Source organism: Eleutherodactylus coqui, chromosome 10 (assembly GCF_035609145.1).
Source record: "Eleutherodactylus coqui strain aEleCoq1 chromosome 10, aEleCoq1.hap1, whole genome shotgun sequence".
NCBI classification, from domain to species: domain Eukaryota; kingdom Metazoa; phylum Chordata; class Amphibia; order Anura; family Eleutherodactylidae; genus Eleutherodactylus; species Eleutherodactylus coqui.
Genome location: NC_089846.1, coordinates 54,383,673 through 54,398,001, shown reverse-complemented (window position 1 = coordinate 54,398,001; position 14,329 = coordinate 54,383,673). Strand labels below are relative to the sequence as shown.

At 41.7% G+C, this 14,329-nt stretch overlaps 1 pseudogene; it reads right to left on the bottom strand.

Moving 5' to 3' along the window:
- Positions 1 to 410: 410 nt before the first annotated feature.
- LOC136580438 (transcription initiation factor TFIID subunit 7-like) overlaps positions 411 to 14,329 on the bottom strand; it is a 49,688-nt pseudogene continuing 35,769 nt past the window's right edge.

Sequence of the window (14,329 nt, the reverse complement as noted above, 5' to 3'; positions counted from 1 at the left end):
TAAAAATGTCTGTTCTTGATTTGCTGACATTAAAGGGATTATTAGAACTCCATTTTCTTTTATTGTAAAAACAGGTTCACCATGCTGGAAAGTAACAAACGAGCTTATACTCCCCTCCTGACCGACAGAGCCAGCGCTCAATTGTTGTGCTCTGTGATTGGCTGCAGCAGCTTGTAAACAGTACATCATAGCAGAGATCTGGCGCTGTGGGCAGGGCAATGCGGGGAGAAGCGAATAGGAGCTTGTTTTTTTTTTTTTATCTCCAACATGGAGAACCTGTTCTTACAGTAAAAGTGTATCATGGAAAACCCTCTTTACTTGTGGAATTGTCACATAGCAAAACATGTATAAATGACGTACAGGAATGCAGTCTTCACTCAATATTTAAGTAGTTGCGCCTCACAAATATATTTCCATCTAATCTTTATTGGGAATCAGTTATTTCTTAAATGAGTCAACATGTATCAGCCATCATCTTCCAACCCATCTGCCTGAAGATCACCCGGTACTTGAGAGATTACAGAGCTTTGCTGTGTTATTCCGTAGTTTGTTCCTCATTTCTCTATTAGGGCCTCAAGCTGCTCCTGCAATGATGTCACCTAAGAAGAAAACATACAATTATTAGCGGTGCACGAAATATACCTCTAACTGTTTTGCACATGTTGAGGTCAAAAGTAGGGTACGGTTAGAGGACATCTGTCACCTACTTTTAGCCCTATAAGCCAAGCTAAGTTGATGGGCTAAATGTAGATGAAGCGCCAAGTCCAGGGATGTAAGGACTATACCGTAATTCCCCCGATGTCTGCGGTGGAAGTCGCCGCTCAATGCATTGCGCGGTGCTGTTAAGTAGTCCGCCTGTTCTCATACTACTACTGAGCAGCGCTGTTCAATGCACTGAGTGGTGACTTCCATCGCTCACACCGGGGGTATAACTGGGAAAGCAAGTATAACAATTAGATCTCCGGACTCAGGGCTTCACCTACTTTAAGCCCATAAACTTAGCTTGTAGTGCTAGTAGGTGAGAGTCTCTCTATGAAAAGCACCCTCAAAGAGATAAAAGAAAAATATTAGATGTTTCACTCTAACAATCAGTAATACACATCTGTTTTTGAATTACATGTGTTGTCTTTTGTGAAAATTATTTATCACTAACCCATAAATAAAGATTGAAGGAAGTGGGGTTTGAGAATCCCAACGCACCCTTGCCTCTTCGTTCAGTTGCCAGTTTGGCGGTGAGTTGGGGATCCGGATGTCGTACACATCCAATTATACATTTCTTCCATTTAAATCAATCATCAGAAATCCCTGCAGAATTTCACACACACGTTAAACCCCCTTTGTAGCATTATTCTTATTTACGGCTACTATTAGACACCCATTAGGCTGCGTCTGTATGGTGCTTGCGCGCCATCTTTTCCTGGGGCCCTTTGATTCCCCACTTCATACGCTCTGAAGCAATGTCTTGCCTACTTTCCTCAAGAGCCATAGGTTCTGCTCGTATGTAAAAGTAAACATCTTACTGTGTTCTGAGAACATACGAGAGAGCAGGCAGGCTCTGCATTTAGAAGCATCCCTTACATCTGCCAAGAGATTATGCCATTGAGATAGTCTCTCTCTGACACTCACAAGGAGTGAGTGTCAGAACAGCAATGTACATACAACAGGGAGTGGATCGTGTAGAGCAGTTGTGCCTTACACTCAGCGGACATAACATTTAGGAAACAGTGAATGAAGTGATGTCCTGGAGCCATACAATACGTATATCCAACAATTATAGCAGTTCCGTGCCAAGACAAACTGGCTGCTAGGGTTGCACTGCTGTCTGCTTTAGCTGCTTGGCATTATGCCCTAGCAACCAACTGGACTAGCACCATCATGCCAGCAAAGGGGAGAAGGAATTAATCATGTCAGATTTTCCATTGAGAACCTCCCACTAATTGATAACAATGCTAATAATGCCAGTACTAGTCTTCTATTGATTCTGTTCTATAATAAATTTCCTTCTTTCCTCTTAACTTCGTGTTGCCCGTTACGTAATACAAACATATCGCATTTCACAATCAGTAAGACTTAATTTTATAGTAACCGCTAGGTTGTATTTATTGGGCAAAATAATGATGGAAAAATATTGGAAACCCGTACTTTGCTATTTTTTACCTGTTTAATGCTTTTATTGCGCTGTATAATCAATAAAGAGTTGGCTTCACAACTCTATCATTATATAGACATCTGTCTAAAACATTGATTTGTACATTCCAAGGTATGTGAAACATGCACCTCATCATTCTACTATCCGCATGATAACCGAGTTCTGATCTGTGTCCAATCGCAGGGATACCGACGTCTACATGCTGGTTTTTCACAATCACTCACTTAATCTAGACAAAGTATCAAGCTGCAGTTTTTAGTCCCAGAGAATAATTTAAACCATGTACACGGCTGGTGTAAGAGGCTCATGGAAAGCTCAATGGAAAAAATAAGGAAAAGGTACTACATGAGTAAAATGAGAAAAAAAAGTTTGGTACCAAGTTAGCCTGTAGAGCAACATGTGATTGTTCTCAGTAAGGAAAACCAAGTAATGTTGTCGATATGATACATTTTAATGGCTAACAAACATACATTATGTTATAGGGAGCTTTCGGATCTTCTATGGACACTTCCTCAGATTAAGCCTGAGGAAGGGTCCATAGAAGATCTGAAAGCTCACACTAACAGCATGTATATTTGTTAGCTATTAAAAGGTATCATATCTACAAGATTATTGGTTTCTCTTACCGAGAATAATCACACTTTCATAGTGAGTGTTCCCGCAGGACTCAGTCACACGGGCGCATCCGGGCGCCGATGCGCCCGTGTTACTGCAGGATAAGACGGCCGCACTGCAGGTGCGGACGACTCTCTGCACCACCGGAAGAGCATCTATAAATATTGCATCTATCAATATTGCACCTGCCCGTGTTTAGGAAGCCTTACAGTGAGAGCAAAAGGATTAAGGGCCTGCAAGAAGCACATCTCATGCAAAATGTAATTGCCCATCCTATTGGGATTGTAGCCCCCACACTTAATAGTGTAACAAAGCTAATACAGCTATGCAGTGCTACAACTACACCAACAACAGGATAAAGCATCATGTTTTAGCCATACACATCTTATATAACTGAAGTCCTATGAAGACATGGACCTCCAATTCTCTCCAAGAAATAGTTGAAAGGCAATGAAAAAACTTCAGAGGAATGGTAATGTGAAAATCATTATTAGGACTTTGAAATTAAGAAAACAAAATCTGATATCAGCCCTCTAAAAGTTGACCATGGAAAATTTAAAGCGGTTATGTCATTAGAAGAAAAAAAAACCAAAAAACCTATACTTACCTATTCCTCCCCAGGTAGCCTCCTTACCAGATCTTCACCTCACCGATCTTCTCCTTGCTCCTCCAGTCCCTCGGATCACCTCACCTTCAGCCGCCTGGATCCTCTTCTTCCTGTGACGGAACGTACATTGCCGGCATTCTGCTTCCTGCAGGACAATGTACCCGGTCACTAGTGACATAGCATTCGCTGCCTAGCAGGGAATGCAGAATCCATGGCAGTCAGTTTTAACACGGCTGCGCATGTACGATGTCTCGCCACTAGCATTTCATATGCTATATGAAACACTAGCGGGAAGATATCAAGCATGCATACTAAAGCAGGCTGCCGAGGGTTTGGCATTCCCTGCTAGGCAATGAATGCTATGTCATTGAAGTGAACTGCAGGTAATGGACGCCCAAAACAGAAGAAGAGGATCCGGCTAGCAACAGGTGACAGGAAAAGATCGGTGAGGAGAAGATCTGGTAAGGTGGCTGCCTGGGAAAGAATAGGCAAGTATTGATTATTTTTTTCTAAAGACAAACTCCCTTTAATAGTCGACAAGGTGGAGACCGAGGGGCTGATCTCTAGCAGGTATTTTTTTGAAATGTGGGCAAAACATGGTTTTCCTCACAAATACATATCGTCAAGATAGCGCAACGTGTGCTGATGTCTTTATTGTTCAAATCACAGCCCCTCCACACGACCAGCCTTCTGGACGGCGCCAGTTTTAGTACTGTAACCAACATGTCATCATGACCCCTCCATAGATGCAGTGTGCCTTCTGTCTGTGCATGAGCAAGTCCTGGACATAGGAGTCGCACATCTATGGAGTAAACATGATGCCGAAGGCTGGCCTTGCGAAGGTGGACAGAGCCATAACATGCATTTAAATATTTTTTTAAAATGTCCGCAAATGGGGTCCATAACATTTAAAGGTGTGTGGCACAAAACCACCTCCTGCCCTATTTACATGATAGAAAAGAAGCATCTGATTGGTGGGGAACCACTGGGAATGTACACACTACCACTCCATTCATTTCTATGGGACTGCCAGAAATAGCAAAGCACAAGTGCTTAGCTATCTGCAACTTGCCCACAGAACTGAATGGACTAGTAGTGCACACACATGACCACTGCTCTGTTCATTCGAGGACCCCAGGGACTCCAGTTCTTCCAAATCAGTAAGGGTTCCAGCAAACGGACCCCCCAATGATCAGATATCTATCCCCTATCTTAAGTTGACCCAATCCTCTCTCACCTCATCCCCAATCCCACCACCTTACCCATGTGCATCCTGGGGTATTCTGATTAAATAAGCTGTACTTAATGTCTAGCAGCAGCTGCAAAGCCAATAAGATTTTAGCATGGGAGATTTCTCATAATGTGAAGCTAGAAAAAGTGGACTTGTTTAGCTTGGAAGAAAGATGCCTTAAAGGTGGATCGTATTTACACTTATATGTGTGGCCAATACAAAGAACTGTATGAAGGAATGAGGAAGATTCCTTACGCTTTAAGGAAAGCCATCAGACACGAAGGGTTCCTTACAGTTTAGCGTAGTCAAATTATAAAATGTTCTACCCTGAAAAGTAGTAATGTCAGATTCTATAGCAGCATTCAAAAAGGCCCGGAGCCAATAAACTGTAGTGGGAGTTAATAATGATAGTGCATAAAGTTGCAATTGGAGAGATATGTTGCTCAGCCCAAGTAATTATGTTACTATGTAAAACCTGCTGATATCATCAGAAAATTATTTAAATCATGTATTTATTAAAACTGCTCGAGAATAGAACACAAATAAGCACTTGGAATGTAGAAAGGTAAGACGACCAACATCGAATATAAAAAAGCCTACAGGCTTTTTTTTTTGCCCCACACTTTGACCCCTTTATGTGACCTTTGGTGGAAGATTTTGGCGTCATTAGATTTGTTACATCCTCACCACCGCCATAAAATCATACAATGTGAGTTTGATACATGGAGTCACCTATCAGACAAGGTCAAAGTTCCTATGTTAATTCTAGTGGCGGTGTTGTGCTTCAGCCAACAGCGCTGCTAGAGAGAGTAGGGCTCCTTTACACTGACAAGGGCATTATGGGGCCGTGAATCATGGCCTGATCGCCCTCGCGATCCATGTGGAAACCTGTGGATGCGAGGAGTTTTCACATGAAAACAGACTCGTATCCCTACGGGGCTGAAGGAATTCCCCGGCGCAGCTGTCACAGCCATGGCAGGGGATCGCATGCTCTCCCATTGTTATCAATGCAGTCAGCGCTGCTGCCGCCGGCCCCATTGGGAACACTGGGCAATAATCGCAAAAAGAAAGGACATGCTGCGATTCTTTCCCTGCATAGCATCGCAATGCGGTGTCATGCAGGGAAACCTCACAAATGTGAATGCACCCATTTTATGTTCGCGTAGGGAACATCGCGTCAATCTGGTTTTGTAGAATATTTCTGTTGTTTCTCACGGTCTTCCTGCTGCCTGAATTCATCAAGGACTGCTTGTAAACGTGTCTGAGGGGTTACAGATGATAAAGAAAGGTGAGAATACTATTCTAACACCATTATGACCTCTCACAAATACGGGGTAGTAGCAATACTCCTTTCTCCTCACCTTAAGAGCGACATTCTCCACTTTCATGATCAGCTCTTCCTGACGTTTCCTTCTTTCTTGAGTCTCCCGTAGTTTCTTCTGTAAATTTTCTACTTGTTTCTGCAGTTCTAGCACTAAAGGGAAATAAAAAATAAAATATGTATTCAGAAACAAATCAGCACAAAACTGATTCCACAGCATACGAGGGGGTACCCAAAAGAAACGGGAATCTTCTGGTGGGCGGGGCGCTACTAGTACTGGATTCTATTGCTGGGTGAATATCTGTGGAGCCCTTCTGAAGCGGTATGTATTTGGCTATAGAGATTTTTTTTTTTGACAAGTTCTTTAGTCTTTGGCCTACTTTGTGCATATGAATTGGCCATCACAACGTGCAGCTGGGAATTTTTTTTTTCTTCATAAAAAAGTCATAAAAATAAATACATTTAAAATTTTTTTTACAGAATATAAAAATTCCATGCAAACGACCCACCGCCGACCAGAACAATGGCCATACGCACCCTGTAATCCAAAACTATACATAATATACTGTACATCAAAACGTACGAAAGAAAATGAGGATCTCATTTCACATACTTCATTTTAGAGTAAATAGATTAATTTAAAAAACAAAACAACTATAAACGTTAGAAAAATTGTTTGTTTCTAGCTTTTTACCCCCAATAGTTAGTGAAAAAAGATAAAGATACAGATATATATATATATATATATATATTTATTATGGGGGGGGGCACAGTAAAAATAATTTTGGTTGCTGAAAAGAAAAAAAAAATAGGCCAGTAAAAGCCACATGGGTAAAATCCCTAAAAAGTGTCTGGTCCTTTAGGACCAAAACAGCCTGGTCTTTAAGGGGTTAAAAACTGAATTGGCAACATGCCAACATGGTTTTTGGACGCTTCACAATGTCGTTGGTGGATGTCATGTCTAAATCGTAAATTTGTAAGTAATGAGCTCCACTAGTACTAACTGCGGCACCAGTAATTTTATGATTTAAAACCCTGTTTATACTTGGGTAAAAAAAGCTGAAGAGCCAGACTGTTATCCATTATCCAGCACAACAAACCTAATGGACCAATTATAATCCTCTGTGAGGGGCGGATAATGCATCATAAAGGATCGCGACAGATGTCTCATGGATTCCATAAAAGCAGAAGTCATGGCTCTAGTATGAACATAACCATGCTTCTATAGCGGCATTGACTCATTGTTTTTTATGCATACTGTATATCTAAGTTCATAATGGTAAATTGTTGTGGAAGCACTGATTGCATATTCAAAACCCTAAGGCTGGGGTCACACAGGACCGAAATCCCACGGAAATCTCGCGGAATGACCGCATGGAAATACCGCGAGATTCTCGTGGCAGAAATGCAACTTCAAAACCCGTGGATTTTTAAGCGGCTTGGCCACCTGCATTCCGCTGCGGCCATCTCTCCCCATAGAAAGGAAAGCGGCCACCGTGAAAACGGGGAAAGCATTGACATGCCGTGGCTTTGAATTCCGCGTGGCATGTCAGTTTCAGCGCAGCTTGGCCGCAGCATGTGAATGAGATTTTTGCAAATGTTCTCCACTTTGCTGCTTCTTTTACCCGGGATAAGAAGCCGCAGGAGGGATTTCCGTGCAGAAAGTCTGCATGGAAATTCCGCCCAGAGGGAACTCAGCCTAATACCTCCTGCCGCCATGCTCACAGACACAGAAATACCCACTGCAAGTACTAAAATGGTCCCTTCCCTGAGCAGTACATGTGTGTGGAAGAGGTTAGCTGACAATCGTGTACGTCATGCAGTATGTACAACTATTTCAATTGTTAACATTCACCTATCTGGTTGGTTCCCCCATCCTGGCCATTTTGACGGCCTCTTTGCTCATCTTCCGTTTCCATAATGTTCAAGTCTTCTTCTTCTTGCCGTTCCTCTTCCTCTCCATCACTGCTGCTACTAATGTCATTAAAGATCTCACGGAGTTCATCTCGTTCCACTGAAAAGGTTTAGGAAAGCAAATGGAATTAATCAATATAAAATAAAGGCATTGATGAACCTATTCTAAAGGCTCTTTCCCGCAAGCGTATATCGGCCTGCTGTTTTCACAGACGGCTGATATACGCGGTGATCTTATGCACTGGATTCCAATGCATCAGATCACATGGCCGTATTCATGATATGTAAAAGCGACCGGCCAATATAACGCCAGGCGTTTTTAGGTCGGGCCAAAAAGATAGTCCTGGAACTATCTTTTGGGCTGGAATGCGTCGGCCACTGCATAGGCTCCTATGGAAGCCCATGGCAGTAGCCGGAGGGAGTTTAGCAGCGTGGCTGCTAAACTCCTTCCCTCTGCTCTCCTCGCTCAGTGCAGACTTGCCTCTGCTCTCCTCCCCGCTGGCTCTTTGCAATGGGAGGGGGCGGGAAAAGGGCAGAGTTAAGTGCCATCCTGTCTCCTCCAATTGCTGGCTGAAGACAAGGGGCAGGATGTGGGCGGAGCTTAGATCCCGCTCTCTCCCCGCCCCTTGTCCATAGCCATCAATGGGAGGAGACGGGATAACGCTTAGCTCCGCCCCTCCCCTCGCAAAGAACGAGAGGGGAGGAGAGCAGAGGTGAGCCTGCGATGGGGAGGGAGGGGAAAGAGGCAACAGCATGGTAGTCTTGGCGTATATACGCCGGGACCCATGCCGTCTGAATGGGCGCACAAACGTTTGATTTGTGCGCCCATTCACCAGTTTTATCTCTCCCAACATAGCGTATATTGGCCGGCCATGAAAACGGCGGCCGATATACGCTTGTGGGAAAGAAGCCTCAAAGCCTGTGCAAAGGTAATAATAGTGTAGATTTTCATCAACTTCACTATGGAAAAATATGGAAAAAAATAAAGGGCTTCTATTGCATATCCTGAAAAAACAGCCATTTTAATTTACTGTAAATGAAGAATTTAGGTAATTTGCTAAAGGGAATTGGTGATAACAAAAAGGTCAGCACTTAGAAACACATTAAATGTGAAAGCTCATGTAAGCCATGGCTGCAACAAATACAGTAACAGAAAGGCGCACTTCAGCACTCGTACACATTTAATATCTGATTAAAATTGCCCAACTATTGTTTATACTAACCCTATAAAAATGCAAGATTCTTAGCACACATTTTGATCAAAATGTGGGCCCATCTGTCATGTCCCGCTGAACCTTATTGGATGGGTTGGGCTCCTAATTCTAAAAGACACCTCTTTTTTTTTTTTATTGTAATAGTTTTTATTGAGATTATTAATACATTACAAAAAATTAGCAATGGAACAGATAGCAGTACAATAAGTCATAGACGTTGCGAGCAGCTTTACAAGAAATTGGATAACAAAGAAAGTCATGACGCAACACCGATTATTTATGGTGGATCTGTCTATGGAAATTGCATTGGTAAACATAGTATCGTAGACGTCAATAAAAATCATAGCAGAATATAATGAGATAAGCATAGTGTACTGAAATGTATATTCGTGTTTATATCTATAAGGTGTAAACAATAAACATTGAACGTTGAACAATAAACATGGCATCTGCGAGTATATTGTATTGTCAATGATCATATTTAGATCTCCACAACTCCCACTGTGCGTCAAACTGTTTAATCGTATTGTTACGAAACGCTAGCCATTTTTCACTAGCGTATTGTTCTGCCAATCGGTGTTTGAACTCCTCTATTTCTGGGGGTTCTGGTTTCCTCCAATACTTTGCAATTATAGTTTTAGCTGTCATTAAGGAGTGCGCTAGCAGAGGTCTTATTTGTCTTGGGAGGTCTTCGGATCCCACCAGTAGTAGAGCTAATGTTGCTCTTCTAGGTATAGTGATTGCAAATGTGTGTTCCAGGAAAGTGAATATCTTGTCCCAATACGGTTTTAGCTTGGGGCAAGACCAAAAAATATGAGCAAGTGTTCCCTTTTGACCGCACTCCCTCCAACACAAACCGTTTCCTATCTTCGATCTGTTGTAAACTAATGAAGGTGTGTAGTACCATCTTAATGATAGTTTGGTTTGGGTTTCTAGTATACCAAAACCTTTTGTGGATTTGGAGGCCAGCGACAGAGCTCTAGCCCATGAGTTTTCTGGTATGTTTGCTTTCAATTCTTTTTCCCAACTTATCATAAATGATTTTTTTTTCAAGAATGTATTGTTAGTCATAATGTCGTAAAATATTCTTGTTTCAGACTTTCTTTTTAAGCCTGATAGATTAATTATGCTTATTAGTGACGCCGGGAGTGCGATTTTATGTAAAGATGTGTCTTTCAAGAAGGAGCTTATCTTCAAATGGTTGAAGATTTCACTTATTGGGAGGTCGTAGTTAAGCTGTAGTTCATTAAAACTTTTGGTTTTATTTGAGACTGCCAGGTCCCCAATTCGCTTAATACCTCTGACTATCCAAGGCTTCAAATCCATGTCTGGCAGGTATAGGTTTAATATTTCTATGGGTAGTGAAGGTCTGCTCATGTTATCCTCCGACCCAATTTTGTCCGAAAGCCCTCCCCACATATCAATTGAGGTACGCAAAGTCACGGGTGTCTCGGAAATTTGTAGTTTTCATTTTTTTGGGTATAAATATTTTTCGACTGAGATAGCATACATTAAAGCCTGGCCTGAGATGTTTTTTAAAAAAACCTCTCTCTATGGTAGGCCAACCCAAGTCGCCGCTGGTAGGCAGCAACTGTCTTGATTGGTTCAATACAGTAGCTTTGTAATATGCGTTTATGTTGGGTATATCCGCGCCTCCATTTCTTCTGTGCAAGGACAGAACCGATAAGGCTATGCGAGGCTTCTTCCCATTCCATATGAATGCGCTCAGCTGTCTTTGGAATTTGTTTAAGGTAAAGTTGGATATAGAAATAGGCAGGACTCTAAAGTAGTATAGTATTAGAGGTAGGATTTTCATCTTATAGGCCATGATCTTTCCAAACCATGCCAAGTTTAACTTAGCAAGGTGGTCTATCTCTTTTTGAGTAGTATTTAGTAGTTTGGGATAGTTTTCATTTTCTATATTTTTAAGTAGCGGTGTCAAGACTATTCCCAAATATGGGATGCTTTTTTCTCGCCACACAAATGGGAACTCCGCTTGAATCTCCTCTCTTAGATTTCTTGGCAGGTTCATGACTAGTATGAGAGACTTGTCCACGTTTAGCTTATACATAGAGACCCTATTGAAGTGCTCCAGTATCGCACAGGCAGAACGCAGTGAACCCAAGGGATGAGTCAATGACAAAATTACATCGTCAGCGAACAGTCCCAATTTGTACTGCCTGTGGTTCACCGGAACACCCCTCACATTCGGGTCAACGCGAATCAGTTCCGCCAGAGGCTCAATAGCCATTACATACAAAAGTGGGGACAGCGGACACCCCTGCCTTGTACCGTTGGTAATTGACAACGGGTCAGAAAGCACACCGTCCACCAGGACCCTTGCAGTTGGGGAGGAATACAAAGCCCGGACAGCACATGTGATTTTTTCACCAAATCCAAATTTCTCTAGCGTTTTAAAGATATACCCCCAATGGACCCTATCAAAAGCCTTTTCGGCATCTAATGTTAACAATATAGTTGGGGTTTGTGTTTTTTCTATCAAGTGTAATAAGTTTAGAATTTTTCGGGTGCTGTCCAAGGCCTGTCTGCCCTTTACGAATCCCATCTGATCCGAATGGATTATATATGGAAGAACATGAAGAATGCGTTGTGCAAGAGTCTTAGCATATATTTTAATGTCAGTATTTAACAAGGATATAGGTCTAAAATTCTTTGGGAAGTTCGGTTCTTTCCCGGGTTTTGGTAGCACTACAATTGTAGCCTGTAACATTTCTTGGGGAAAAGTGCCCTTTTGCATGGCCTCTACGAACATACCCGTCATATATTTTGTTAATGGCTTTGAGAAATTTTTAAAGTATTCCGCAGAATACCCGTCTGGGCCAGGTGCTTTATTATTTTTCAAAGAGTTTAGAACCTTGGATACCTCGGCAATGGTAATTGGTTCGTCCATCATCTCCGCCTGTTTTTGGTTTAAAGATGGTAGGTTCACCAATTTGAGAAAGTTTTGAATTGAGGTGTTATTAGGCTGGACCGTTTGGGCGTCCTCTTTTAAATTGTACAAGCTGCTGTAGTACGACGAGAATGCGTTCGCTATTTGCTTTGGATGAGTCAGTTTAGTTTTTTTGTTTTGGTGACTCCAAATATAAGGAATATTAGCTTTTATAGTTTTTTTCTTTAATAGGTTGGCCATCCAACGTGAGGGTCTGTTTAATGATGTGTATACGTTAGCTCTTTGAGCATTTACTTCTTTCTCAAAGTCGCCCAGCAGGTATCTACGAAGGTCTAGTCTAATTTTGTGCATGTCGTCATGCGTTTTTTTAGAGGGGTTAGTTTGGAGTTCTCTTTCTTTAAGGTGAAGATTTGTAAGTAACTCATCTATTTTCTTTGATTTGTCTTTTTTATATTTGGACCCCAATTTTATCAGAATGCCTCTTATGAACGCTTTATGGGCATTCCATAGTATAATTGGATTCGTCTGTGGGACATCGTTAAATTCAAAATATTCCGATATGGCTTCTTGAATTTCTTTTTTGTATTTTGGAATAGTCATCAGATATACATTATTTCTCCATGTTTTGTTGGGTTTGTTAGGGCAGTCTATATTTAGATGTATGGCTAGTGGGGCGTGATCGGTCCACGTAGCGGTACCAATTTCTACTTTTGTAACTGATGATAGTAGTGGTTTCTCCACCAAGCACAAGTCTATTCTGGAGAAAGTCCTGTGTCTCGGCGAGTAGTACGAGTACTCTCTCGCCGAAGCATTAAAGCATCTAAATGAATCATACAACGCGTTTCTATACAACCAGTTATTCAATGTGGCGTTTCTTTTGACTGTAGGGTTGGTAGTGTCCATGTCTTTATCCGGGATTAAGTTAAAATCCCCAATCATTAGTATTGGCCCTTGTGCAATTTTGTTTGTTTTTTTCATTAATTTATTGAGGAAACTTATCTGCTTCGTATTGGGTACGTATGTGTTAACCAAGGTTACTTTTTGATTTTTAAAGGTACCTGTTAAAATTATAAAACGTCCCCTTGGGTCACAAATTTGTTTTTCTATGGTGAACGATGTGCCCTCTTTAAAAGCTAACATCACTCCCGCATGTTTTTTCTTTGCGCATGCAAAGATGACCTGTGGGTAGGATCTATGTGACATTCTACTACAATCATTATCTAACAGGTGCGTCTCCTGAATACATACTATTTCCGCGTTATGGGTAGACGGTTCTTTCCAAACGCTTCTTCTCTTGAAGGGCGAGTTCAGACCGTTGACATTTAACGATAATAGCTTCACAGTCATGATGGTGGAGACTGGAGAAAATGCTGTGGGTGTGGGAGATCCAGAAATCTGAAGATGCCTGTAAAAACAATACAAAAAAACAAGACAGAGTCCTCCATGTATGGTGGTCTGCAGAGCAGCCACGGAAGGTGGCTGAAAGCTGCAACGTGGAAGACCCAGAACAGTAACAGAACGAACTGGTTACGGCAAGATTGAACTTGCATATTTCGTGGGGGAGAAAGTCCAGCTTCAATAGGCAGGCACTACAATGGATAGAGAGATAAATTTACCGGTGGTTTCTTGAAAACGTTTCATTTCAGGACGTGGGAGTCTTGTTTGTTGGCTTGTTGACGCGCTTTAGGATCCCGTTTGGGCTGTGGTTTTGGTGGTGCTTGGAGGGGTATTCCCCATGATGCTAAAGCTTCTGTGGCGGCTTTGGGGTTGAGAAAAATGTAGTATTTGCCATCTTTATTTGTAATTATTTTGGTTGGAAAACCCCACTTATAAGGTATTTTTGCTTTCCTCATGGCTGAGGTTATTTCTGCGTATTTTCTTCTTTCTTCTAATGTAGCTTGTGATAGATCTATGAATAATCGCAGTTCGGAATACGGATGCGGAAAAGGTTGGAATTTTCTTGCCGCGTTCATAAGCTCCTCTTTTGTCTTGAAATAATGGATACGAGCTATCGCATCCCTGGGGACATTCTCATCCAGAAATTTCGGACGCGGCAATCTGTGGGCCCTGTCAATTCTTAGATCATGTTCTGGCGTGTTAGGGAGAAGAGCTTGCATGAAGTGCGTAATATAATTTGCTAATTCTGCATTAGATATTTTTTCTGGTATACCTCTTATCTTTACGTTATTGCACCTATTACGATCCTCCAAATCTGTCAGTTTGAGCTGAAGTTTGTTTACTTTGTCTTCTAGATCGTTATGCGCATCAATTAAGGAATTATGTGAGACGACAATCTCCTCCATCTTCTTGTCACTCTTTTCTATTTTGTTATTGATTTCTTGGACTGAGGAATTGACTTTTGATGTT